This window comes from Podarcis cretensis (genome assembly GCF_951804945.1).
Source record: "Podarcis cretensis genome assembly, chromosome: 7".
In the NCBI taxonomy this organism is placed as follows: domain Eukaryota; kingdom Metazoa; phylum Chordata; class Lepidosauria; order Squamata; family Lacertidae; genus Podarcis; species Podarcis cretensis.
Window position 1 is genome coordinate 42590916 of NC_137176.1, and position 25205 is coordinate 42616120.

Below are 25205 nucleotides of genomic sequence, written 5' to 3' on the forward strand. Positions count from 1 at the left end.
CCAAGTCTACTCAAGAGCCTTTGATGAGAGGGACTTTGTCAAATGCTTTTTGAAAGCCTTAATTCAAACAGAATTTATTTTGATTTGTGGAGACTCGCTATTGTCCTTTGCCTTGTATAGTTTGCAGACTATAAAGTTTGCTTTGCTTATACACACTTCCAAATTGTGGCATAGGAAATGCTAGCAAAATATCCTGGTTGTTGTCTAGATTTACTATATTTCATTAAATGAAATCATTAGTTGCAAATGAGTAAGCCTGCAAAGTTACTAACTGCTGTTCAGCATAATTACAAAAAAAGTTTGAGATTCATCTTATTAAGCAACAAAGCCCCAGACAGTTCAGTACTGAATTCCTGTTAAATTGTTTTGGAAGTACCCAATGTAACTGCATTGTGGTACACACGTTGCAGGAGCAAAATTAAAGTGACATCCATACTGGTCATTAATTTATCCCCTGACTATAGGTAGATTAAGCTTTTGTTACAGGTCTCCCTGTTTTATAGGATAATGGTCGACTTTTTCATCCCTACTAGCAATTATTTATGAATCATAATCTGACATGCCCCCCTCATTGCAGCACTTACAGCATATCATGACTCATCAGCAATTTTCCCCTGACATGATTTGAGGGGCGGGAAGAAAATGCCAACCTGCCATTAAACTACACCAGATAGTCTTTCAGGCATGACTTCTAATTATTATTTTCCCCTTCTTCTTTGATGACTTGAGGAATGGCTTACTCATCCACATTAAGGCAACTTTTCATTCTTCATTAAAACATTATGAAAATTGAGATTTCAGTTGAATGCTATCAGAAGTAGAGAAGTTAGCTGCTTGTCTGAAGTGTGCACTGCATGTGTGTAACACTTGAAAACTTCATTTACTGATCTGTTGAGTCGCATGATGAACTTTCAGCTTCTTGAAGCGAAAAATGACACCTCTCCAAGAAAAACCAAAAGGAGATTTTAAAAGGGCATGTTGTTGAGATCTCTGCGCAAGCACAATAAGAGGTAGCAAAAGGTAAAGCAGGACTGAACTGTGATTTAGAAAAGGGTGTCTTCCTAACTTGCACTTTTTTATTTTCTGATGAGGACAATAATTTCTTGCAGATACACATGCTGGCACAAACACAGGCCTGGTATGGATGTAATACAAAGCTATGGTTTAGGTTGGTAATACATACATAAGTCTCATGCTTGTGTGCTACCACCTTGCACTGCTTTGACTGTTTAAAGTGGTACGATGCTACTTTAAAATGTAGAGTGCAGATGGGGGTCACAGTTTAGTGCTACATCTGTAGTATGCCACAAAGTCACTTATCCTATGGGGAATACATTTCCATTATTCAGCACAATCAGCATACTATTATGCCACTTGCTTGCTATGTGAAATGGAAACAGCTACCAGATACTACAACTCAGCAGGGGTAAGAATGGAAAAGTATCCTACTGTAGCAGAGGAGCCAACTGGACTTGGACCCCAACTTTATAAACATAATTAGCACAATGATCACTGTCGACATATATAAATATAATGAGGGTTTTTTTAAAAAAAAAAAACCACACCACTATTCTTTTATAGTCAAAAAGTACTTGCCTACTAAGGCATACTGAATATGAAAAAAAATATGACAGATACGGAATGGATATAAACTACCCACGTTTAACTTTGCAGGTTGTGCTTGAAGCTCGTTTCATCTCCTGTACGAAGTATGTACAATGGCCCATACAGGGATCTTGGCATTATTAGCGCCACACTCTAACCAACTGTGCTAACCAGCCCCTTAGTCTCCTGTAGAAGTGGCATTTTTAAGAGTGTATGTTGCACTGCCTTGACCTTTAACTTCCACAGCACATATTAGCTATTGACAAATTATCAGACTATATATTTGTATCCAAATTGGATGCGGCATGAATTTTACTCAGAGGGATGAGGAAAATATAGATGAGATAACGTTTTATTTATGTGGCTAACCAAATAATTTACTAGACAGCCATTCCCAAATATTTAACTAAAGAGACCTACAGATTTCTGATGATGTTTAGAAAGCCATGTATCTTCCCCCCTCTTCTTTCATTAGTCCCTTGTGTTGCTTTGATTGACTCCCAATAATCCTATTATTTGCCACATGGGAAACATTTTTCTAATATAAAAATGAAAGGAAGGTAGCATTTGCTATGGTGTGGTTACTTTCGCATTCAACGGCATGCTGCTATCTTGGGTAGCAATCATTTTTAAATAAAACTAAAACAAACGCTGTATCTCGTTCTTTCTCCTGCTCAAATCCCTCATTTCCACTCTGTTGAGATCATCCGACTATGCTCATAGTGATCTAATCTGTTACATAACCAAAACACACAGAGGCAAAGTCTGCAGTCCACTCAGCGCTGGAAGCTATTGGGACTTCAAAGGGAGGATCTGTATGCAAGACAGCTGCAGAACCAAGCTTTTAATAATGAAAGGATATGCTAAGAAAAATAACAGTAAGATGCTGGTTCTTAGGAAGAACTGCCCAAAAGCTTAAAGTGTTATTTTTTAACAAAATTAAGGACGTTCAGAGACAGAAGAGATGATGTATTTTCAAGAAATATGTTGGAAACATCCCTAGAATTTATTCTCCCCAACCCATCCTTTGAAATGAGTAGAATATTGTCTGCTTTATTGAAAATGGGGTTTGCCTCAAAACATTTGATTTGGTTTTTCTGTTTTAAGTTGGAGACCGTGGGTTGTATTCAGCTAAGTGCTTCTCAGAGTAAACCCACTGAAATTAATGAATCTATGTTAGTCATGTTTATTAGCTTTAATGGGTCTACTCTGAGTAGGACTAACACTGAATACCACCCAGGATCCTTGGGAAACTGCTATTATTAAGATGAATATATATTGGATTATAAGACTGTTTTGGAGGGAACACATTATCTTGACCCATTTCAGTCAATTCAGGCCTGGGTTTGGGACAGAATCAGCCTCGGTATGAAGAGGGGTTGCAGTGTGAGTGGCAATCACTGCCCCTGCATGAATAGCAGAGCAACCTGGGGTCCAAGCCAATGGCAGCATGTGCTTGCCAGGAAAGGTCTGTGGGCTGCACTGGAATCTTCTCTCCCCCAAATTAGGACTGGGATCAGGATAAAGAAATCATTTTCAGTCCTGTAGTGCCAGTGCAACTCTGCAGTTCAGGGATCCTAGTTCAAGAATGTGACACGGGGCTTGATTTACTTTTCCTGGATGACCTCTTTAGTGGTTCTGTGGTTCTCAGAATTCTTGTGCGCTCAGTACCAAATTTGGTGCTTCTTGTGTGTTCCCTATACCATACTGGCTCTGCCATTGATTAAAAGAGCACTGGAGGCTTATGGTGCCTTCCTCATATCTACTTTACTTGTAAAAGCAGAGCAAAAGAAGGAAAAGACACTTCTGCAAGCAGACAACACAACTTGCATCAGATTCTACAGTGCAACTTCTGCAGTTCCACAAACTTGCACCCTAATTTCCAGCTAAACCTGAAGTAGAAAACTCTCAGCTCTCTCATTGTCTCCAAATCTGAGTGGTAAAACACCTTTTAACTGTTTTTCTCTAATTTCTAGCAAAGCTTGAGGGTGTTGCACTATGTTACCTTCCCCAAGCTCTGACTGCATCACATTCCAAGAGAGAGAGAGAGAGAGAGAGAGAGAGACTCATGGGTACCAGGGGAACATTTCCCATTGTTAGCTCCCTTTGATAAAACATCAACTGATCATTCTGGACTATTAGCCAGGAATCAACCTGCAAAAGAGATGGTCAGCCAGCAACCCTCACACAATATGTTTTTTTTTTTTTTTATAAATATTTATTGAGATTTTTTAAAATACAAAATGCAAAAATAATAAACAATATAACATGGATCATAACACATTTTTCAGAACTTCTTTGGACTCCCTCGCGTCTCCCACTCCCACTTACATCGTTGTAAATTTTTTCCAGCAATTTATCATCTTGTTTATATTCTTAAATTTTATTCAGTTAATTTAATCTATTCTCCACAAATTTATGTTTCCCTTAATCTCACTTATCGTCAAGTTCAATCTAATTCAATGGTAGGCAATTATTTATGACCTAGCATCCTTCTTAGCATTCAACCAAATTACAATACTTTTGTAGATAAATCTTGAATTTCTTCCAGTCTTCTTCAACCCTCTCTTCTCCCAGGTCTCGGATTCTGCCAGTCATCTCGGCCAGTTGCATATAGTCCATCAGCTGCATCTGCCATTCTTCCAGTGTGGGTAGATCTTGAGTTTTCCAGCTCTTGGCAATGAGTATCCTTGCTGCCGTTGTTGCATACTACCCTCACACAATATGGGAGCAGTGGAGAACCCAGGCTGCTCGGCCATTTAGGCTAAATCACACTCACCTGCCTTATTATGACATCAGATAAAAGGTAAAGGTAAAGGTACCCCTGCCCGTACGGGCCAGTCTTGACAGACTCTGGGGTTGTGCGCCCATCTCACTCAAGAGGCCGGGGGCCAGCGCTGTCCGGAGACACTTCCGGGTCACGTGGCCAGCGTGACATCGCTGCTCTGGCGAGCCAGAGCCGCACACGGAAACGCTGTTTACCTTCCCGCCAGTAAGCGGTCCCTATTTATCTACTTGCACCCGGGGGTGCTTTCGAACTGCTAGGTTGGCAGGCGCTGGGACCGAGCAGCGGGAGCGCACCCCGCCGCAGGGATTCGAACCGCCGACCTTTCGATCGGCAAGCCCTAGGCGCTGAGGCTTTAACCCACAGCGCCACCTGCGTCCCCATGACATCAGATAGTGGTCAGGTAATGCTTAGCAATCTGCAAAGCACAAACAATCAGCTGAAGATCAGCCAATTGTCACTGCTTTGTGGGATGTGCCTTCACCCACACGGTTTCATTTCAGAAAGTGTGAGTAAAGACAGGTCACCTGATGTGAGGCAAGCGGACCCTCCCATTGGTCAGATTTCATCCACAGTGGTTGGGAAAGATCTGGCCAGCTACCCAGAACAAGTTACCCTCCCCTGCTATGTAGTATAGATAAAAATAACATGAGACAGGCAATACCCCCAACAATACCTCCTGCTTTATGACAGCACTGGAGAACCTTTGGCAATTCAGATGTTGTTGAACTACAATGCCCATCTGCCCTAGCAAGCATAGAGAATTGCCAGGGGTGATGGGAGCTGCAGTTCAGCAACATCTGGAAAGCCAAAGGTTTCCCACACCTGCTTTATAGAGAAGAGTAGATGAACTTGTATTGAAAGGACAAATAGTTCACATGCCTATGGCCACCTTTTGGACTTTATTTAGCATATAAAAAGGTACGGTTTGACTTGTGTTCCCATTGTCCTTGGCTGATATTGGGGGTGAGAAGGAATCATTGGTGATACATATGTTTGATGTAGACTTCGCTGTTTCAGCAGAAATGTCTGAGAAAACACAATTGTGTCAGTTTTTCTAGGAGCCATGAAACTTTCTCTCTCTTTTGTAGGCAGAGAAGACATTTCTGCAAACAGCTGGCTCCTCTCCTAAGTGCTGCACCTCTTAGCTATTCGTATCCAGAGGAATGCAGGCAAGGAAATATATGCCTTTTTTGAAACACAATCTCTAAGAGGAGGCTGTGTCTAGCCTGTCTACAAAATGAAAACCTTTTCTAGTGCCTACAAAATGAAAGAGGCAGCATGTGCATATTGATCGGTCACTTTAATTTTTAATCTCAGTTTTCATTGTAAGAAAGACTATCTTTATTATCATTCTAATAGCCACATTTTAAAATCTTTGCAAACCCTTTCAAACTATTGATCTTGAGGTGTTTGGGGAGAATTGACATCTGTCTGGTGTCCACCAACCTTCCCCTACAGCTGTTTTGGGCTATTGCATCCATTAGCCCCAGTCAGCATAGTAGTGCAAAACATTTGGATGGCACTAAGTTGGGTAAGAGTGTTGGAGAAGATGGGGAAAACAATCAAGAATGACAGGGCTACTCAAAACAAAACTTAAGAGTCTCTGTATCAGGTGGGAGGTTGACTGTGGATACACCACACACAGCTCTACTTACCAAGGCAGACATTGGAGAATCACAGTATCCCTTTGAAACCAGTTCAAGTGGATATGAGCACTCTGGAACCAAGCATGTGATGGCAAATATTCTGAGAAGAAAACAAAGAGAAGAAATCTCAGCCACGAATATTTCCAAACTCTTGACCAACTACTGCAGTGATCAGAAGAGTAATTATTATGCATTTTCAAGACAACTCAGAAGCTGGACATCCTTTAGAAGGACTTTCTACACAGGAGGACTCTGTTCTATAAAATATCGCTCCAATAATCATAAAAAGGTTAACACTTTCTCACTATTGGTGAGGTTTTTAAAGATGGAATTCAGCATCGTGCTAATACAATCGTTCCAACAGCATTTCTGCTTCCCAGATGGAACAATGTGCCTCACCTCCATGTGCTGTTCTGGGACTTCTCCCTACCCACAAGAGATTATTTGGAGGAGGGCATGAGAGGTAGAGAGGAAGGAAAGCGCTGTTGCACTAGCAGGAGTCATTGTGTTGGCTCCTGCCAGTGCAACGATTTAGTTGAGTTGGAACCTAAATATGAGGTTTTATGACTTTAAAATTTACATTAAAAAAACCCAACATATTAGTATTTTTAAAAAAACAAACTGGATTTTTAATGGATTACCACTGTTTAGTTTGTTGGTCTCTATTGTTAGCCAGCAAAATATTGTATTTCACCATTTTCTTTGTATGTATTATGCAAATAAATGCAATATAAATGTGGTTGTGGGGGGGGGTGTTTATAAACCTGATGGTTTGTGACAGAGAAAATGAGACCTGAATACTTCACTTTTAAAATGTAGTCAGAATCCTGAAGAGAAGCAGGTACTTCTCCTAAGCAAAGTTTCAACCAAGTGAACAATTCAAATCATCAGTGGCTTTTCAAATATGCCATTTTAATTTGCTCGATGTTCTTTAGTCTGTGATGTTGCTCAAAACAACCAGAACTCGTATGTTCACAAATCCTTGTGTACAACCATATCAGTTCAACTCTACTGCAGTCTCAGTCCTAGGCAATTTGTAAGTGAACTCATCACATCTTTGCTTCAGATTCCATTAGGGTTGTGTGTCTCTCTCTCTTTACACTCAGGCCTTGCCAGTATGTAGGATTAAACGACTTTCCAAGGTTGAATAAGCCACCATCTGTCTGTTTTGCATGGTGCTGTTTGCCATCCGGGAGGCTTGTCCCTCAGAGCGTGTTCCTACCATATGTCACCCTCAAGTGATCAGCCATGCCAAGACATTTGAGGGGGGGGAATGACTAAGTCTAGCTGGAAAACCCTCTCTAGAATTCCAGAGGAGGTTCTCCGAGGCTGTGTTTGTCAAACTGTTCAATCCTTCCTAACCTCCTGCGATAGCCATCTGCCAGGAACTTTAGAGATATGTTGTCCAAAAGCAGAAACCCATTCTGTTTGGGTGATGTAACAATACGCCATTTGCTAGCGACAGCTCATGCAACTTTAGCTGTTTTAAAAGGCAAAATCCAGCAAACGCAAAACTGAACAGAGTTTAGAATGCCCTATTCATCCTCCTATCTAACCATTAATATGAAGTATAAAACTAACATTAATATGAAGTATAAAACCTGTTATGCCTTCACAAATCAACAAAGAAAAACTAATGAAATTCCAATTAATTGAAAAAAAAAGTATTGTGAAACAATTCCAGACAAATAATCAGTGAGTGGTAACCAATGATCTCTGTCCACCAACAGAAGGAATCAACCAGCATAATGGGGGAAGCACACAATTTTTAGGAATTCCGCTACCCTGCAGCCCCTCATGCACACACACACACACACACCATAAATATTCTCTGGAGAATTGGTGCCTTCTCTTACAATAATCAAACAAAGGATACAAAAACTGATCTCCAAACTTTAAAGATAGACTTTCCCTGGGAAGAAGTTTCCCAGCTAGACTGAATGATTTAGGGATAATCTGTCGTCAACAACAACAAAAATATGACTCATCATACTACTCAACACACAGAAAGCTGGTCGTGAATAATTGCTCTTAGTTTTAACTCCCTCATTTATGTTGTACATAAGTTGCTGCTTGAACATGTAGCATGAAGTTTCTACACCTCAATGATAAGCAGTCATATTTCTAAATCAGAACAGTCTTCTTAAGATTTATCCTAGTGATAATGAAATCAGTACCAAAAAGGGCGTTCAATGGTAACTTCCCTGGCTAACACTTTAGATTTCCTCCCCCTCTCCAAATCTATAATAATAATAATAATAATAATAATAATAATGTCACATTAGATGGGGAACTGTGTATTCCCAAAGTGTTTTACAGTAAGGCAATTTTGCTCAATCTGGAGCAAATATAATCATCAATATAATAGTCAACTGGTGCTCCCTGCCTTTATAGGTCAGTTTTGCTAAATTTTGCATTTCACCATTTATCAAAGCATCTATCTTACAATATGGCATTTATAAGAATATCGAGAGACATAATACTAAAGTGTCTGGGCTCAAAATGAAATGGATGAATACTGACAGTATATTTTTAGAATAGTGAGTCCAATTTAGAAGTATTCTTGCGGCACTTGGTCCAAATCTGGATCCTTCTCCAGGCTCAAGGTTCTTATTGGCACTTTGTGTTACCTAATCCTTTTTGCTTACAAGCTGCTGTAGTTGCTTCTAAAGCTATGGTGCCTTTTTCCAGCAAGCACTGGAAGACTGGGTCTGTGAAGGCTAGGCTTTCTCTTTTTTCCATTTACAGAGCAGCATGTGAAGGGTGCAGTCTCTCACTACCCAGATTCCCCTGAAGCACAGCAGAAGCACACCCCATGTGCTTTCTCCTTTGGTGTGCCTTGTCAACATGAAATCACCTTCCAAGGCCGAGCCAATATTGTTTAGACAGCTTTGTTGTTGATGGCCGTCTTGTGGTCCCTGTTGAAAAGGCAATACCTCATCTGTTGAGTCTTCCTTTGCCTTCTACCATATTTCCCAGATGTTCCTTTTTTAAATCTGCCTATATATACTCCTTCGGGATTGTTCTTGTGGAATAATTTCCATGGAGCAGTTCCATCCTATGCGATGTTTACCGTAAATCTTCCTTGCAGCCAGCGTATTTCTGTACAAACTTGTCTGGGGGTAGCCTTGTCCTATTTCCCTCTTAGATGGCTTTGGCATTTACAAAGCTTGAGAGATCATGCTTCTGAATTTTCCAGTCTGAAGAGCTCAAGCCAAAACAGCAGGGAGGACAGCAAACCTGCTCTTTGTTTGGCTTAAGGCAGCTGGTTCTGCTTTTCCTTTGACCTGAAGCGATGGCATCATTCCTGAGATTTGATGTGAAAGTAGTAGAGGCAAAAGAGAAGGCACACTTTTCAGCAGAGGAGTGTAATCTTGGTTGCTTTGAAAGTACAGCATCAAACCTCAAAAATGCTGGTCTTTCTGCTTGCCCTCATCTCTGGTACAAATTCATATTTAAATTCAGTTTAAAGTTTTAAAGACTGTGTTGGGGTTTTTATTTTAAAAAAATGACATATGGGTATCCTATTAGTTGGTGATATGGGTTACCGGTATTTTTTTCTAATTTTTCGTAACAGCAAGGTTTTCATTACAGTTTTAGAGAATAGTTAATAGTTAATGACCTTGCTGCTGCAAAAAAAATATGTTGCGGTACAGTTGTATGAACTTTCTATGCATTTGATTCCATGTTGAAATGCCCATCTAGACACCCTGCTAAGTCAACTTGCCTGTCTACATCTTTGCTGAGTAATATGATGGCCACCAGACAACAACACGGCTAACCTGTAAGCCTACCTGAAAACTGGTGCTTCTCCACAAAGCCCAACTGGAAAACTGTTAGGCATACTTGAATAACATAAACATTTTAATAAATATAAGGCATGACCTATGGAACACATCCTTTCCTAGAAATTTAAATTAGTGCTTCAAACCAAGTTTGAATAAGAGTTGCAAACCTTGATAAAAGTGTTAACCACTGTGCAGATATAACTCTAGACCAGAGTTAAAATTAAAAAGAATCCATGATGCACTCCCAGTCTACTTAAGCATGGTTAAGAGAGCAGAGACTTCTTCTCTGTGCCAAAGCTTACCTTACAAATGTATATTTCTAAACATGAGAGCCACTCTACCATGAATCAGTTCATGAGCTTGGATGTTGTTGGATCACAACTTTCATCATCCCTCACCATTTTTTAAAATGTATGTTTTTTATTAAATTAAAAAAATTCCTACCTACTCTTCATTGAACAACCACTTTAGAGTGAGTTACAATTAAAACCACTTCAAATTCACAATGCTGTTACAAAAAGCAAGGCAGGTAAGTCAAAAGATGTGAAATAAAAATGTAAGTATTTCCACTAGAAATACTTGCTGGGGAATGCAGCCAGGGAGGTCAACAGGAGACCAAGCCGGGTGCCTGGGAGAGTTGCCAGTTTCTCCCGATAAAGGCTTGATTTCCGACATCCTGGGCTAATAACCAGGTCTTCTGCTGGGATCTAAAAGGGTAGGCACCAGCTGTACCACAGTCACAACTGGTCATGCTGGCTGGCACAAAGGTAAACTAGAGTCCAACAATGTCAGGAGTGCCATGGTTTCCCCATCCCTGTTTTAAGCCAAACTATATCTGAGGAGGCTCTGTTCAGCGGAGCACCCCTAACATCTATTGCATCCATGCAATTAGTTGTTCCAGTTTCCTTGCCAGCTCCAGTTTCACACTCCACACTGAAACTTGTTTCTTTCACCATCACATCTAGACAGTGGGCCTTGGATTGCAAGGCAGAGGGAAGTATGCTTAGAATCCAGATGGTCCATAACTATGCCTCTATTCCCAAATGCATGAGGCTATCTTGATGATTCAGTCATCTGAGAAAAAGTACTCTCTATGGTAGGAAGCTGCCTTATACAGGGTCAGACTCTTAATCCACCTACATCAGTGTTGTCTACACTGAGTGGCCAAGGTTCTCCAGTTCTAGACAGGAGTCTTTCCAACCACTAGCTGGAGATGGGAGGGGATGAACCGGCGACCTTCTGGATACAAATCATGTGGTTTTTTCCACTGTGGTCTTGAGTCAGACTGCTCCCAAGTCAACCTGCATGTGTAGGTATAGTACTAATGTGTCAAAGAAACAATTCAGGGCCCAATACTGTCTTCTGCAATTCTGGAGTATAATGTTGGCCAATGCTAGACTACAGAGCACAATTTTGCTTGCTACTGTTTTAGCTGAGGAAGCTATCCAATTGCATGCTTTTCATCAGCCTGAATAACTAAGTTGAAGATTGGCCTGTAAGGCAAGAATATATTCTTATTAATATATTCCTGGAGGTCAAGACGAGTAGTATCAGTAGAAGATTATAGCAGAGGCTAGAAGATCTTTGATATTATGGGAAAGTAGAATTGCATATCTGTTGAAAATTATAATTTATGGACTAATACTCATATAGCAAAGGTGGAGAAACAATGAAAGCTGCACAGGAAAGAGAAAATTTAGAGGTCAGGCAGAATTCCACTTCAAGACAGAATGGAGATGTGAGACAGCACAGCTAGGAAAGACCAGGGAAAGGTTACATGCACAGTGAGAAACAGAAGGGAACTGCAGAGAAGATGGATCGGTAAAAAGCAGTAGACCTTTCATGTTACAGCACTGAATCCACACAAGTACATCATCACTAATGAAGATGAGCCAAGAGACCACCATGGGGCTATTTTAAAATTCTTGGCAAGGCCCTACAGAGGAGGGTCATCTAAAGAGCTTGGCTCCAGGTTCTTTCATTGTTGTGTAAAGAGAACCGCAAGTCTGAATGGCAATTGACGGAGTGGCATGAAATAGGCTGTCAAAACAATACCTGTTTTGTTGGTAAAAAGAAATATTTTAACACACTTTTTTGCAGTCAGTGAGGAATGAATGCTGCAGTGACGAGCATGTGCAATTGTGCACCTACGACATCAAACCAGACACAAGCCAAAACAAGAACTGAGACATCTTTCTCCCCATGTAGCTCCAATCTGTAATGGCAAGCAGCTAAACAACATGCTCTCCAGCCAGATGGCTTAAATAAAAAGAACACTTTTTGTTAATTAGGAAATAAATGAATCTGCTGTTAATACAACATGTTACCAATGCAGGAGACCAGTTTAGATTTGGGGGCACTTGGTCTTTCCAAGCAAGAGCACCGGCAACAGCTTCCACAGGGCAGTAGCTGGCTTTTGTAAAATGACATCAACCTCTGCCAGTACCCACTGAAGCACTATTTTCTAACAGAAAAACAAAATAAAAGCACGGTGAATATTGTGTAGTTGCATGGAATGGAAGTCACCCATGTGGACTCATTTAGCCTGGCAAATATGCACATCACATTCTGTTTTAAGTATTTTATTTTCATGTGATCTTTATGTCTGCAACAAGATCTATGGACTACAATTCAAATCCAGTCCAAATCCTCAGGCTAATTCTCTCCCGCTTCCTTTGCACATGGCCTTTCCCTTTTTTTCCCTCCAAGGAGAGGAACACACGAGTAGCCACTTATCCATCTAAATATAATTTAGGATAACATGGCAACCACACAGTCAGAAACCAAGGATTCTTAATAGCCAACTTCCATATAGTTGGAAGTTCATCTAGCCCAACTCTTTGCAGATACAGGAAGTTGGACCTGTTTCCTATGCATTAGAATAGCTGTGTGTAATAATACTGTGTTTTAAAAGGCAATACTGTTGTGTTTATAAATAACAGGAAGAGGTTAAATGGGGCCATAACTGTATGAAGCTATAGAGACATCAAAACTAGGCCTGTTACCTTATACAGTACAGTAGACTAGAGGATTCAAAAGGTGAAGCTTTGGAGGCCATTTAAGAATGTTCTATTTGCCCCCATTAGTTTAGAAAGGCCAATGAGCAGGTAGCTCTAGAGGTATATAAGGGAAAACACAGCCCTTTCCAGGGGTGGTATGGTCTAGTGCTAGGAAGGAGGTGAAGAGGTGATTATTAACTTATACCACTTAAGGCAGAGGCACAAGTTATGAGAAAACTTCAGAGGTGGTTATCCAGTTTCTGGTCAGTGTGACAGTATTATGCAGTTGGCCTTAAGAAGGAAGAAGACATCAGAGGAGGACACCATGACTCCTTCTTGCTGTGTCCTGGTCCACAGGTCCCTAATCCAAAGGAAGACTTCAAAGGAAGCTGAAGCAAGCTTTCCAGAGAAAAAAGGATCCATCACAAGAAGCCAATGGTGAGTAACAGCTAAGAAACTCCATTCAACTCTGTTTACTTCCAATGAGTCCTTGACCAGAGTTGGTACTTAACCAGATTGAGAGCAGGGGTGAAGTTAGGAAAATGATGAGTTTTAAGTAGGGAAATGAACTTATTTGAGGATGTAACAGTTTCCTTAAAGAGACAGTACACAATTCAAGGAACTACTGAAATGCTGATAATGTCTAATGATATAAATTATAAGTAGGCTTTATCGATATCTATCTCTATATCTCTAAATCCATATATATGTTCATCCCATGTCTAAAGCTCACTACTGTAATATTAATTGTGCACAAAGGAGAAGAATTTATTAACAAGTTTTAAAGCCGGCAGTGTAATTTAAAGAACAAAACATTCAAGTTTATTTATTATACTGTCTGAGGAAGGATTGGTAGACAGATCTGCCATAGTCTGGGGTGTCAACTGGTGGGAAATACAACCAACAACTGGTGGGAAATAAAACCATGGTGGCCCTGTGCTGGGATAAGAACAGTGTTGCTCCATGTTTTTAGGTAGAGAATCATTTTTCCCACAGGCTGTAACTGACTTTGCAATTAAGGACAGTGCTGGGCAGAAAGTACACTATGTGACAAAGGACACAGTTAGTGAAGTGTCAGCAGGTATAACCAACTAATTTTTCTGCTGAAGTGGAACAGGAAGGTCACTTGGGGACTCTAGCCAATCAGAACTCATATTCAGGTGCCCCCCTCCCCAAGGAAAGGTGCAGATATTTCCCTGGAAAAGTACATTTAGACTTAATTCAGCTACTGGTAGAAGCTGCTTGCTGGAGGAAGCCTCACTGTTACTTTCCCAGAGTTAATGAATAGCTAAATAAGGAAGTGCACTTGCATTTGATATGGTAAAAGTTCCAGGGAATTATCATTTTTTGCACTTAGTGGGGTCCATATATGAAGGTTGTTGCTATGGTCGGAAGTTTGGCTTAAACCAGGCATAGGCAAACTCTGGCCTTCCAGATGTTTGGGACTACAATTCCCATCATTCCTAGCTAACAGGACCAGTTGTCAGGGATGATGGGAACTGTAGTCCCAACCATCCGGAGGGCCGGAGTTTACCTATGCCTGGCTTAAACCATTCCAGCTCCAAACTGAGCTTAAACCATTGTTGTTTTCTCCAGTTTCCTTGGCGATAGTGCCGTGTTCATTGCCTGAAGCAAAGCCAAAAGAGAACATATTTCTGGGGCACATGCTGAGTTCCAATTAAACCAAGCTTTTTGTTAAAGACGACAACTGGCTGACCACATCTTCATACAGCTATTAATTCCCATTCTGACTAGCTGCCACTGCAAGGAATAGCTGCATCAGCAACCGTCAGACCAAACATTAGCAGTGTGAGCATCCAAATCTGAAACTCTCACGCAGGCCTGTCTAATGCTCACTGGATGGCCTTGGGCAAATCACAAGTCTAAACAATGTTAGGAGTGTTATGACATTAATTAAATAAGATTTGTAAAACACTTCGTACCCTGCAAATACTATAGATATGCCAACTTGTCATCTTATTTCATGAGGGGGAAAGCTATCTTTCTTCTATCCCAAAGAGCTTTAATTTTAAAACATAAAAATTCCATCTTCCCCTGGATAATTCCAGATCTGGGTTTATTGCAACACAGTTATGGAAACCAAGAATGAAGGGAAACTCTATAATAATAATAATAATAATAATAATTTATTATTTATACCCCGCCCATCTGGCCGGGCCTCCCCAGCCACTCTGGACGGCTTCCATAGAAAGCAAAAATACAATAAAATATCACACGTTAAAAACTTCCCTGAACAGGGCTGCCTTAAGATGTCTTCTGAATGTCAGGTAGTTGTTAATCGCTTTGACATCTGCTGGAAGGGCGTTCCACAGGGCGGGCGCCACTACCGAGAAGGCCCTCTGCCTGGTTCCCTGTAGCTTTACTTCTCGCAGTGAGGGAACCGCCAGAAGGCCCTCGGCGCTAGACCTCAGCGTCCGGGCAGAATGATGGGGGTGGAGACGCTCCTTCAGGTATACTGGACCGAGGCCGTTTAGGGCTTTAAAGGTCAGCACCAACACTTTGAATTGTGCTCGGAAACGTACTGGGAGCCAATGTAGGTCTTTCAAGACCGGTGTTATATGGTCTCGGCGGCCGCTCCCAGTCACCAGTCTAGCTGCCGCATTCTGGATTAGTTGTAGTTTCCGAGTCACCTTCAAAGGTAGCCCCACGTAGAGTGCATTGCAGTAGTCCAAGCGGGAGATAACCAGAGCATGCACCACTCTGGCGAGACAGTCCGCAGGCAGATAGGGTCTCAGCCTACGTACCAGATGGAGCTGGTAAACAGCTGCCCTGGACACAGATTTGATCTGTGCCTCCATGGACAGCTGTGAGTCCAAAATGACTCCCAGGCTGCGCACCTGGTCCTTCAGGGGCACAGTTACCCCATTCAGAACCAGGGAATTCTCCACACCTGCCCGCCTCCTGTCCCCCCAAAACAGCACTTCTGTCTTGTCAGGATTCAACCTCAATCTGTTAGCCGCCATCCATCCTCCAACCGCCTCCAGACACTCACACAGGACCTCCACCGCCTTCACTGGTTCTGATTTAAAGGAGAGGTATGCTTTAAAGGAGAGGTATGCTTGACTGAGTGCTTCCACACTCCATCCTGAACACTCATTTTTATTTAATTGGCATGTATGAATTTGAAACTATTACATTTATTCATTAGACTACTAAGGATGTCCAGCTTATTAGCAATTCAAGACATGAAAATGTAGTTTTCAGATTTTTTCTTCTTTCACACACTTATATAAATGTTACAGGCATAAGAGTTTGGGGGCCAATGCTTCAAGAATTATTAATCCATCATTCACAGGTAGCTCATACACAGCAGTAGTCTGAGAATTATCCCACTGATAATCATCATTTATATAAAAAATTCATTTTTCTCATGATTTTGGATAGGGAGGGTGCCTGGAGTAAAATGAATTTTTAAAAGGTCAATTAGGGATGTGGTTTGGCATGCATCATTTTTTGGTCTCCCAGCTAAAAACAGACAGCCTTTGTGCCTTGCAAAATAATAAATATGGATCCCCATCCCACCCCTCAAAATTATTTTACTCTGTGGGTGACTCTTTCCTTTTGAAGGTATTTGGATGCAAAAAAAATGTGTGTAGAGAACAGTCAGAATAAATGTTCTGTACCCAAAAAGTGGGGCAGCAGTTGGGTACATAAACTGAAAAAAACTGTTCAGTAAGAAAAAAATCACAAAAATGTTTCATGTTATTTTAAAGCTTTCATTCATGAAATAATATTCTCTTGCTACATCTAAATAGCAAAAACTATAGCATTGTTTTGGAAAAATAAATCTATAAACAGCACAAAAAAGAAGTTACTTTTTGGAAACTTTTTTTCCAAGAGAGAAAAGGAAAAATACACAAAATGTAAACAAACAAACTATTGCAATTGTGCTCCGTACTGCTAGTTACAGTTATTCATTATACAAGTCTTTCTCATTTAAGAGTCTTTCATGGCTCCAATGGAAAAATTACATTAATGTCAACCCAGCATTTTTATAAAGGAATTTTCTCCATAACTTGATTGCAAATTATTTTAGACTATAGTGCAATGAATTCCACCTTGTAAAGTGGGGGTGGGGAGAGAATGGGCAAAGTTCCCAGAATAATTTATTCTGCAGTCTAATTTTTTAACCCAATGTTGTACATTTTGTCAACATACTCATGATCTTTAGAAAAGTATTATTTGGGTGTGTAGCACAAAATAATATGACATCAAAACAATAAATACAGAGTGACTGTCACTGTGGTTAGTAGTTACTACAAATATGCCCCAGAAGTGTGCATTTTATTATGGAATAAAACATCATCTGCTGACTGTGGCTACAGGCACACAACAAATTATTCACGGCTACCGTTGGTCTATTCTTTCGCTTTCTTCTGCCGGAGGTCAGTCTACAAAGATCCACATATCAGAGCTAACAGTATAGCTACAGATCCAGTGTTGCCAAATTTTGCCATTACAGGGCCACTTATGGGAGACAGAAAAAAACCATTAGCAAGGCGACTTAGACAGATGGCTCCCTCTAGAGGTCATTGCATTCTTCTAGGGGGGAAACAAGCCTTTATTTTATGTGGCAGACAAAGCATTCAAACTATGCATGCAAGTGATTTTCATTCTATGGTTCAGGACAGAAATCATGGCTATGACATATTAGGAGCAAGTTGGGCACAGTTATTTTATTCACATTCCCAGCAACACAGCAAGAAAATTCTTACGCTGACATAGCTAACGGGCAGGAAACTAATACAAAAGAGAAAATTCTGCAAAATGTCACTGCCCCATTAAAACAGCTCTTTATTTGATGCTTTGCAGCATTTTCCTCCTTCTGGTTGCTTTCGTTATATTAAGAAGCAGAGTGTTCTGTAAACAGATTTGCTTGGCAAATTTCCGTTTTGCGGAACCAATTTCAATCAGGGGAAGAAGAAAAAATACAAGGAAAAGACCAAATCCCTTGTCCCATTCCAACATTCATTCTGCACAATAAATTTCTTATTCAAAACAAAGGGTAACACGCTGGCAGCAAAGAAGTTCAGTCATTGGGAACAAAATCCAAGTGTTAAAAATAAAAATTAAGGCCACCCCAAGAAAGGCCCACGGATTAAGGTGGAGAAACTGTTGTCAAACTTTGGCTGCCGGTTCAATGCTCCTAATAACAGGAGCTCACAGTTATTTTTTAAAATTAATTTGCTTTTAGTAACCTTTTTGCTTAAGTCCTGTGAAAATACTTCCAAGCCACATACTTGGCTCCTGAATTGCTCAATAAGTAAAAACTGCTCAGATGCTGGACACAGCCTCCAAGTATCCTGTAGTAATTTTGGATGATGCCAGAAGCAGAGAGAAATGTCTGCCTGGAGTAGGGGTGGGGAACCAGTGGCCCTCCATACATTGCTGGACTCCAATTTCCACTGGTCAGGGATGATGGGAGCTGCGAGTCGCAATCACAGTGATCATAGAATTGTAGAGTTGAAAGGAACCACGAGGGTCATCTAGACCAACCCCCTACAACGCAGGAAACTTTTGCCCATCATGGGGCTCAAACCCACGACCCTGAGATTAAGAGTCTCATGCGCTGCCAACTGAGCTATCCCAGGGGCCCACAAACATCTGGGAGGGCAACATGTTCTCCACCCGTACTCCGGTTAGAGACCCCTAACAACTGAAGTGGCATGAGGAAAGAAAGTCCTTATAAGATCTTACTGAAGCTGTGGAGCAATGCCTTTGCAGGGCATTGTATATTAAGTTACACATCATACCCTTCAACATTTTGGGAGGGCAAAGCAGGACACACACACCCTCACCATCCCAGCCGCCCACCCAATCTCCTTGTCCCACTCCCTGCCCGATCTCCATGCTCTTTCCATGAGCTTACTTTCAGAACAAATGCTATATATTTTTCAACATGCAATATACCTATGCATAATATATGTGGACAGATTTTTAAATATTATGGTAATTTCCTTTATGCGTGTGTTAATATATCATGATCCATGCAGATTAACAGAAATAAAAATTCAAATAGACTAGTACATTAGAAAACCTGACTGCACGGAGGATGCTTCATCTTTCAAAAAACGAAACACTTATTTGCTTGTGTTAAAAAACAACCCAGTAATGAAAAGAACAGCTAATCTTTTAGAAAGAGAGAGAGAGAGAAATTATATTTGAATTGTTAATATTCTAATTAACACCTAAGATTAGTTCAGCTGTTTTATTCTCTGTCTCTACCAGGCAATTTCCTCCCATTTTTTCCAACAGCCTTTCATCCACCAGAATTTGAGAGAGAAAATAATTGTACTAATTTGTTTTGTTAAAAATCCACAAAAGAACAGAAGGGCTTGACCTACCAAGTCAAGGTATAAAGGTGCTTAGAATTCCTTACTGACAACTAGCTATATCATGCTCCTTGAAACATCCCATAATTCCTAGCAATTCCTAGCTGTTTTGATAATGGAAGATTGAAAGGAGGAAAGAGACCAGCTGAATGAGAGAAATGGAAAAGGGCATACGTAACATGTTAAACACTAAGATACAGCAGGCAGTAGCTTGATAACTTGGTTCAAAATGAACATTAGTTTGTATGACATAGCAGAACAGGAGAAATTCACCAAGAAATGAGCCATACTAAACAACTTGCCAAGGCTTTATGGTTAATGAGAAAACACTTCTATGCATGGAAGTTTCAGCTAGCTAGAATATGTAGAGCACCAAAGCACACAGAGAGCTCTGTCTCGAAGCATAAGGACGATGGAAGAAATCTACTGGCCTTGCATGCATGCTGTCATACTGAATTACAGACAAGATGACAAGCTAAAGACCCGGCCCGCGGTCTCATCACTCAGTCATCTATCCAATCCCATCAATTGAGCAAGACAGCAACACATGTCCCCTCTAGCTTAAATGACAGCAAAACCGTGGGTTGTAATCATAGGTCATCTTAAAAGGACACTTGTCATTAAAGATAGCTTAGTTTGGAAACATTATATTTATCAAAAATATAACTCCCCTCTGCTCAATTTTAGCTAAATTCAGTAATCCAAAGACATTAAGCATTAGAGGTCAAAAGGCAGTAGTGAGAATGCAGAATTGGTTAAGGACAGCCTCTCATATTCCATATTCATAAAAGTAGGAGTTTCAAACAAGTGGTCTGCAAACATACGGTCTGAGGATGCAGACTCATGCAAGGACATGCCATGCAATAGAGTTAAGCAACTTGAGTTCCTACCCAGTGGGCAGCTGCATAGAGCAGTGTTTCCCAAACTTTTGCTCCCATGGACCACTTGGAAATTGCTGGGTTTTCTGCCTGTTATAGCAATTGAAATGCACTATGCTAGATGCTGTATGTGTGACTTTTAATTGTATTTTTACTGCTTCTTTTATTTCTTATATTGTATAATTCTAACATGCTGTGGACCAACTGAACGAAGCTAGAGGGCCACAGTTTGGCATAGAGTGTGCAGGAAACAGTTATATAGTTCTCTTGGAAGTCACAAGGTACTCAGTATGGAACAGGTTCACCACCCATCACAAATCCTGTTTCCTCATCAGAATCCTGCCAGAGGGCAATCTGTCTCACAGATGCACTGTGCACCAAAGATGACTTCAGGGGATAGCAAAGATTTTCTCACCTCCACTCAATTTTCCTGCTACCTCATTTGCTCTTCCAGATTTCAGTCACAGTTTATTAAAGTCCAAGAAAATGTAGATTAAATCCTTGCTTCCTATGAGCTGTGCTTGGCAGAAGTGGGTGGAGTCAGTAGATGCCATAGATAAAGGGAAGGGAAGAAAAGGATGGAGGGACGTATCCAATGGCCGCTGCACAACGCAATTTTCACTCATGCAATGGGAATTCCTCTCCTTGTTCTCCCTCATATAGCTCCGCCCCAAAATCTGAAGCAGATGTTGAGGATACACAATGGGAGGGTCACAGGCATCAGAAGAAGAAAGAGAAGTTCTGTTGCACACCTGGAAGTTTGTTGGGCAAACAGAAGTGCAGCAGTTGCTGCAACCCCAAGTGTTTGAAACCGAGCAAGAAGCTGAGGTGGTTTCATGAGTGAGACAGAAGCACCAAAAGAGGAGGGGAAGTGCCTGAAATGAGCAAAACAAAAAGGGGAACAGTCTTCAGGGCTCACAGATGCAAAACTTTACTGACGCTTAACACATTTTGGAGTAAAACAAAAACCTTCCTGTTCCCGACCTTGAAAAACTTGAAAGTTCTTAAATTCAAAAGCACCCTACTTGAAAGCTGACCAACTCAAAAACCAATTTGACAAAGTAAAGCAAAACGTTCTGTTCACTCCCTGCCCATCTGTGCTGAACCTCTGCATTTGCATCAAGTAGCATCGGAGCCCATTCTCCCTTTTTCCTTTCCCTTTCTTTTTTGCACCAGTGTTGGAGCCAGCTGGACCCAAGGACAAAGCTGGAGACTGGGTGGGCAGAGGCTGCAGCAGCTGTATCTTGGCCAGGGAAGCCACAGAGAAAGCAACGAGACAGGCGGCAACATATATTGCAAAGTACCTCTGGAGAAGCCACAGCTCAGAGCCTTGAAGAAGAGAAAATGGGGTAAGCAAAGGGCAGGTGGAGCTAACCTGGCTCAGCCCCTGCTTATCAGAATAAATTCCTGAATCATCTTTCTGTATTATTCGAGGATGCAGGAGGGAAGATTTCGGCCTCTATGATGCTGAACTCCCACCCCCCATAAGCCCAGACACTGTGGCACTCCCCAATAATGGTCTCAGCCACCTGTTCACTCTTCAGACTGGAGGTGCCACTGTTTTGTGCCTGGGATATGTTTTTTAAGAGGTTTGGGAAGCTAAAGCTGAAGCCTTCCTGTGACACAAAAGCTGCTAGTTCTGGGTTTGTACATGGTTGCACATTAGATTCAGCTCTAAATCACCCTAGCATAGTCGTTTCTCAAACACATTCCAGGCACCCCTTCATGACAGCTGCATCTCCAAAAAGAACTAGACTTGCATGACAATATGTTAGCACAGCACTCAAAATAAACTAATGTCAGAAAATGTGTTTCAAAATTTTCACTGAAATAATTCCTACATGTACAATTTCCCCATCATTCTGACAGAGGAATGTTTTTGCTCAACTTAGACGTAACTCAGGGCTTTTAAACATATAAATGTTTTCCAAATAATTGCACCTTCAGAGAGATAGCTATTTCAATGTAACAACCTTAATATTTTCATCTAACAGATGCTATGCATGATTATGCATTTACCGCAAAGTGCAGTTCTGGAATTACATTTTTTGTATTGATCCTTTCCACCCAATTTATTCTTCATGTTGAACATCCCTCTTTAACACAGATCTACATGCAACAGCTGCTCTTTTGCCTTATGCAAAAGGGAGTCTCAAAACAAATTATCGGCATTGCTCTTCCAACGTAGGAACTTTATCAAGTAACATAACACCAATCAAAACCACATATTTGTAATGATTGTAAACAAGTATCCACATATATTTATAGAAGTTAATGCTAAGGATCCAATCCTGCGAACTAATGCAATGAATTAGCAGCTTAGACGATCAGGCAAAATTGTTAAAAGCTCCACTATGACTGCAAATGATGCCAGAGCAACTTTTAATGAAGTTGTCGAAACGCCCCTGGACAATCCTGGAACCTAATGATCATGCTACTTTGCACCTGTATTTTATGCAGTAACATCAAATTTGGTGCAAATGAATATAGATGGTTTGCATCTGCTGCCATGGCAGAAACCACTTTTGGCACTGAAGCAGCTAAATTTACAGGGTCAAGCTGCTGTTTAAATGGATCACTAGTGCACAGAAATAAAGGGAAGACAAATTGAAGAATTAAGTAGGATCTAGCTCATCACAAATTTGGAATATCAGGATTAAAATAATTGCACAATTATTTATCTGCATCCAAGAGGTAACACATGACAAACTGCTTTTGAAATGTCCCTGAAGTCTCACAAGTGATTTTGTGATATGTTCTCCAAAAAAAGACAATAAATATAAATATGCACAAAATCCAAATGGTTTACCTAAAAGCAGCCATTTGAATTCTAGCTACAGTATTCCACATGAAGCAAAGGGAAACTTACACCAAGACAGTTGTTTATATAAAAGTGATTTAAAGTAAATACAAAGCACAAAAAATAGGTGTCAATTTATCTAATGATTTATGCACATGTACTTATTTATGATACATGTGAAGCAATAATCCAGAATAGTAGGAAAATACCAGAAGTAGATTCCAGCAAGAAGTTGAGTACAGTTAAGGTTATAATTCTACACTTCCATGTAAATGTGTAAGTCCCATCAATGGGATCTTTACTTCTAAGTAAACACTATAAGATTACATTGTAAGCTCCATTGAGTTCCATGTGCTTTCATCTCACCCACTGAAATCAATGAAAACTGAAAGAATACTTAGAAAAGAAGTAAAGTGCACTGCTGCGTGAAGGACTGATTTGGCTAGTCAGATACAATTTTTACATCAGGCCTAACTCTCAAACTCAAGCTATTAAGCTAATTTGCATTCTATGTGTGAGAGAAAGATGCACACACACACAAACTAATTATATCACGGGCTGGAATGTCAAGGAAGACTGCAGGAAAATAAACAACACGTTGCTCCTGTCTAAAACACTAAGTACAAACCAACGTGTTTCCTGATAAAAGATTCTGCATTTAAAAAGGAAACCCTTTTCTGAATGAAGGACTCAAAATGAAAGCTTGCAGAACTAGTGCAGACCCGAAGGAGGGCCCTGTATCATGAGGCAAAGAGCTATCATCAAAGAAGTGAGCAAAACAGGAGATGACTCTTCAGTGGGTGTCCGTGATATTTCCCCCCTGATGGCAAAGAGACAGTCTCCTTACAAGCTCTGTCAAGTTCAGCATGTTATGTGCATTACTTCTCAGGTTCCTTCATGTTTTCCTTCCTATCACCAAAAATCAGTCTCCCTAGCAGTTGCACAGAGCAGTTGTTCCTGAGAACAAGCTGGTGAAATGACAGCAAAAAGTCACAAGGACATCTTAAGGCTGCAATCCTATGCACACTTAGAATGAAATACGTTTCATTTCACAACGCTGGGGTTTTACTTCAAGTACATTTGCAGAGGGTTGTTGTGTATCATGGACATGCTTTATGACATTGCATCCATTCATCGCAGTCATCTTTTATTTCTCGTCATAGCAACAAGGTTTTTGTAAGCAACTTTTTTTAGCATGATACAATTTCTGGAGTTTTACCTTACACAAATGCTTTTCTGAACTTACTACCTCAGTTCAGTACTCTCTATTTTTTTAATTCATGTATGCTATGCATTCACTCCTTCCATCCCACCTCCACGCCAATTCGAAGGCTTCTTCAGTGCCTGGTGCTGTGCTACCCTTCTTTGCAATTCTAGCTTCATTGCTGCATAATACAAATGACCAGCAGAAAACACTGGGAGATGTGGATTTCAGTCAATTTTACTGTATTGCTAGTATAGACCACTGAACAAAACAGTAGGGAGCTCAGAAACAGTGGGAAGGGATGGAAACACACTGAGATAAACAGAATGACAAGTACCTACCTTGCACTCGATATGAACGCATAGGCCACGCAACTCAAAACATTCATGTCTTACACAGTTTGTCATATAATGCTGTGCATGAATGGAAGTCCCAGTGCCTGCTGTTAAAAAGAAAAACTTAGACTGCTGAATGCATTAGGCTGGAAACAATATACTTAAAATGTAGGTAGCATAGCAAGCAGAGCCAATGGATAAAATTGCATCAAGAATAAAGGAAGCCTGGAGCAAATAGATTCGTAAAATACTTCAAAAGCAAGACTAAAAATAAAACTGATTTATTTGCAGGACTGGGAAAATGTGAAAATTCTCATCAAACGGAGTTGGTAGACCATGTGTACTGTTTGAAGAGGGTTATGCACACCCTTGCGTGATGCTGGATGCATCATGCAAACAATGAACAAATTCAAGGAGACTCAATGGGAATCAGAGAGCTTGTTTACAAGTTTGCTGTATGAATCCTTAACTTGCTTTAGGCTCTGATTTCTTTACTCAGAGGTTAACCAAAAAAATCTACTGAAAGCAGTGAAAATAATGCTAACAATTAGAGTTTAAGTACTGACTAGCCAAGTTCAAAAGCACCTCCGGGTGCAAGTAGATAAATAGGGACCGCTTACCAGCGGGAAGGTAAACGGCGTTTCCGTGTGCGGCTCTGGCTCGCCAGATGCAGCTTCGTCACGCTGGCCACGTGACCCGGAAGTGTCTCCGGACAGCGCTGGCCCCTGGCCTCTTAAGTGAGATGGGCGCACAACCCCAGAGTCTGTCAAGACTGGCCCGTACGGGCAGGGGTACCTTTACCTTATAGC

General features: G+C 40.8%; 1 protein-coding gene across 4 annotated transcripts in view; it reads right to left on the reverse strand.

The window, feature by feature from the left end:
• Positions 1 to 25205, reverse strand: part of LDLRAD4 (low density lipoprotein receptor class A domain containing 4) — a 288568-nt gene that overhangs the window by 230753 nt on the left and 32610 nt on the right. For all 4 annotated transcript variants that reach the window (XM_079982993.1, XM_079982991.1, XM_079982992.1 and 1 more), the window contains exon 2: positions 6049 to 6139. The gene's annotated coding sequence lies outside the window, so the exon portion shown is untranslated. The remainder of the gene's footprint in view (positions 1 to 6048; positions 6140 to 25205) is intronic.